The following is a 4,647-nucleotide window of genomic DNA, read 5'->3' as shown; positions in this document are numbered from 1 at the left end:
GAAAAAGACCCAGAGATAACACTTAACTTCTATAATACTTAAGGCTTAAACTATTCTTCAAAGGTTTTTATCACAATCACATCACGGTTCTTAAAAGAGCACAAACATACAAACCACAAGAAAATGTGAAATGCGATGTAATCCGAACTCGATAGAATATTAAAACTATTATAAAACTACATTCAGGTCCAACATATCGTAATGCCACTCATCACATATCGCAAAATATTAAAGAAACTTTGAATCGTTCTATTCATAATCTCTGATATTGCAATTTGTTATCTTCCCAAGATTTGTGATTTGTGATTTGCGAGATTTGCACTTTGCGATTTGCGATATTTTGATTCATCACAATCGCAAAAAATCGGTATTACACGAACATTCAAACCAAACGGAAATATCAGTTTGAAACATGTGATGTGGCATTTTGACAAGACATAAAGAAAATCTTGTGTAAGCCTTAATTTATAGTTAATGAGATTTAAAGGGCATTTATTCATTTAAAAGTCTCGAGATGATTGACATATTTTTTATTCGTGTGTGAAATAAAAGCTCCATCGTTACGTGCTTTCATAATTTACTATTCTTATCATATTTTCACTTGCATTTACCGCTCTGCGTTTTCATCCTGTTCTCTCCATTTTCCTGAATTTTAGGAAGCTTTCAAAGAACACTGCACTGACAGAAATGGGTAAGAAAGGAAAAAAGACCATTGAGGATACTGTGCCTAAGAAGTCAGAAATGATACCACTATTCTCTGATACCACTTGTAACAAAGATGGCGGGACTACATCTTGGGAGGCAATGTACAATTTACTAGAGGGAGAAAATCCAAGGCCCCTGGAAGTTAAGGCAACAACAAATGCCATGACTTCATCTGATGCTTCCTACTACGAAGCAACATGCTCTTTTCTACACAAGATTTCTGCAAGACTGAAAATATTACCATATACAGATATGGTAAGCTGGATTATTGATGAGGTAGATGTTTCAGACAGAACTTTCAGAAACTCCAGGCAAGACGTTATGGGATCATTCAAGTCGGACAATTTGACCCAAATGTACCATTTTCCGTAGCCAAAGAAGATCTATGACAAAGCTTTTATCAAGCATTTCTCCAAAGAGAATGAAGATCCAATGGACTTTATGTAGAATTGGAGGTATGGATCCAACAAGTTTGAATTAGAGAAAACTGGTATGTACCCCAACGCACCTATGTCAGCCCCATACAATTTTGTAGCTGCAAAGTTGCATAGGCTATTCAAAAAAGCTGACATCACCAAATTTTCCGTTGAATGGGTTCTCTTGATTGATGCAATTGTAAATGCTACCATTTTGAACTAGAGTACTGTTTTGTTGGATAATTTAGCCATGGCCATTAGAGAATACAGGCGTAATAGAATTGTCTCCACTCGAGTTATCCCTCCCTTTTTCATGAGTGCTTATGTCATGGATGCTATATGTTTTTGCTCACATTTTCCAAAAATGGGATGGAAATGGACTTCAAAGGATCCTACACCCATCCATGTTTACCATAAAATATCGTGGAAATCACAGTTTGGCTCCCAATTTTATAAGATTTGTCATGGTGTCATGGTGTCATGTTGCCTATTTATCAGACCATTTTTAATAAGAAATCCCCCAGGATTTCAGAGGAAGCAAAGATATACATCTTGCCAGCGGAAAGATGGTTTGGTGAGGAATGGTTCACTTATATCAGAGTTTTCGGGAGTATTAATACTCCCCATGTTCTCCCATACTATGTTTCGGATAAACTACTCGCTCGAGAGATTGCTTATTAGACAGTGGGTGATGGAATAACCAAAACCCTTAAGGAGCAGAAGAAGGCCATCTAGCCAAACTTCCCATTACAATGTGGTGCTTTCGCGTTGCATGATCTCAGACATGCATCTAAATGAATAAAAAACATCACGGCTCTAAACCTAGATACTATACCAGGTAGACATCATGATACCAACCAGATTGCTAAGAATTTCATTGCCATGGTCAAAATCAGGCAATTCAATCACGAGGATGATCCATTTGATGATTTCTTTGAGCAAGCTGAGAAATGTTCACAAGTTTTCCATTTAGTGTCACTAAAAGCTAGACCCAAAGGACTTAAGAGAATTTCACATATACATAAACGAAAGGCTCCAACAGGTCCCTTTGGACCTGTTACAAATTAAAGAAGTAAGAGAACCTACTCCCAGCGTAAGCCTGGAGCAGAGTTCCAAGCATAATTCTGATGAAGAATCACAAGAAAGGTGAGCTCAATGTTTAGAAGACTCTAAACATGAGTTTGAGAATAAAGAATGAAGCCCCGAGGAAAACCCTGAGTAGGATACAGAAGAAAATATTGAAGAAATGACCGAGAAGGTCTCAACTAAACAAGAAATGGAAACTAGTCCCCCGGAGGTTGAAACTAAAAAGACCCGAGTCATCAATCTAGAACAAGAGTGGGAGAAATTTAATAAAAAGATCCAAATAGAGACTGGTCTTAAAGGAATGTCTGGATTCTAGACTCAACAACACACTCAATAGGTTCTAGATCCAGAAGTGACAATACAAGAAATTGTAACTACTTAAGACATTGAAGTCATCCCGACACACCCAACTTCTGAAATTATTTTGAAGGTTGAAGAAATATCTCCATTGGACATATTCTACAGTCCTACACATAAGGTTGTAGTAAAAAGGAAAAAATAAAAAAATAAAATTAGATGTATTGGCAACAACAGCTCTTGAAAGTGAGCCAATGGAGATAGTGTGGAGAGACACCCCCATTGATCCATCATAAAACCTTACAAAGTTATCGCAATTTATAGGAGCTTATACAACTGCAACAATTGATAAGGCAATAAAAGTTCGACTGTTACTGAAAGAAAAAGATGAAATAGTTCAAATGCTTAAACAACAACTTGAGCAAGAAATACAAAGCACCAATAAGTAGGTGAAAATACGACTAGCATAGCTTCAACAAAATTTTGAGCAAATGATAGTACAACATCAAACAGACTTGGCAGTAAAGAACACATAGATTCACCAAATGCAAGATATATTGGATAGATTCAAAGACAGTCCTCAAATAGATGAATTTATCAAAGAGGCACTTGAACTAAATTCTCTTTCGATACAACAACAGGAAATACTCTGTCGAAGAATTTCATTGATCAAATCTTATTGTGAATCAAGTGACAAATTAAACAATCAAGTGATTGATCAAAGATTAGAATATGAAGAGCTAAACAAAAGAATAACAGAATTAATTTTAGAAAGAATCTAAAGAAGTTAGGAAGGCTGATCTACCAAAGGTCGAGGAGCCCACAAAGACATCTTATTTATAGATTGGGATGTGCAATTAAAATAGATAGAGAGAGAAGAAACAAGAGAAGCCAGTACAACAGAAAACATCATTGAGGCTATCAATGAAAACATCCATAATGCCAATCTTATCAGAGAATGCAGTCCAGAATCTCTCTTGGACGTTAAATAGTTGGAAGAACGGTGGAAATAAACTGCCCAAACAAATGTAGAAGCAATCAAGCAACTGTCTAAGCTTGATTGGGAAACATACTGGCATTTTCTGGTAAAACCACATAGTCATTGGATGACTCTACGTTGTTTAACTAATTCTACTCAAAAGATGGTTCCACCTCTCACTGATGTTGTGTTCACAGGGAAATTAAGATCTAGAATTGCCCAACCTCCCCAGGTTAAGCTAATGATAGATATTTGTGATTTCAAGGAAAAAATGGCTAAATAGGACCATTCAATTTGGAGAATCTTTTCATCATTTATTTATATTTTTAGTTTTTATTTTCACTTATTCTGAGGAAGGTTGTTTGAAACCTCCTCAGATTTTTATGTAATAAACTATTTTTGAAACATATGTATGGTATTTAAACCCCTCTCATGCATTTAGAGAGTGGTCCAGGATTTTATCAAAAACACTTTGCAAGACATTGCACTTCTGTATTTTTGTGAAGGTTTTGATGAAATTATTGGAACAAGATCTAATTTTCTTGAATATCAAAGCATACTCTATTGAAATTGCACTTCTGTACTCTTAGAGTGTATTTGATTGGATGAAAGTGGATCAATATTGCTGATATCATGAGCAGGACTTTTCATATATGGTACTTTTATCTTATGATCGTGTTTTATTTATGAATTAGAAATACTTTTTTTTAATTGTCCTATGTATGAAAATCTGAGTTATAGTTTTACATTATTGCACTTTTGTATGATGTTTCAACTCTAATTTCTTATTGAATACATGAACAATTACTATATGCGAAAAGGTTTTTTCAATTGCTTTGTCTAACTATTTAGCCAAAATAATTATCATTCACGATTTAATTTCTTTTAGTAGTTGAATAATCTTCATTACCAGTTTCTTTGAGACATCCTTTTAGATTGCATATTATTCCTGGGTATATTTAAAGTATGATAATGCTAGAATAAGATAGATGCATGTGTTTATTGTTTATATTAGATCATTTTTAGTTGAATCATTCTTCATTATATCTTATATCACCCCAACATCATTATCAAATCAATCCTCTCTGGGAATCTAGTCCCATTATCCCTAGTCAGAGCCACTACACCAAATGGAAAAGGAGCTTATTTTAAGGTCTGGACTGG

This window comes from Pinus tabuliformis, chromosome 2_1 (genome assembly GCF_031772625.1).
Source record: "Pinus tabuliformis cultivar Carrire ecotype Pingquan chromosome 2_1, CPIR1, whole genome shotgun sequence".
Taxonomy (NCBI): domain Eukaryota; kingdom Viridiplantae; phylum Streptophyta; class Pinopsida; order Pinales; family Pinaceae; genus Pinus; species Pinus tabuliformis.
Note: the sequence above shows the minus strand (reverse complement) of the source record.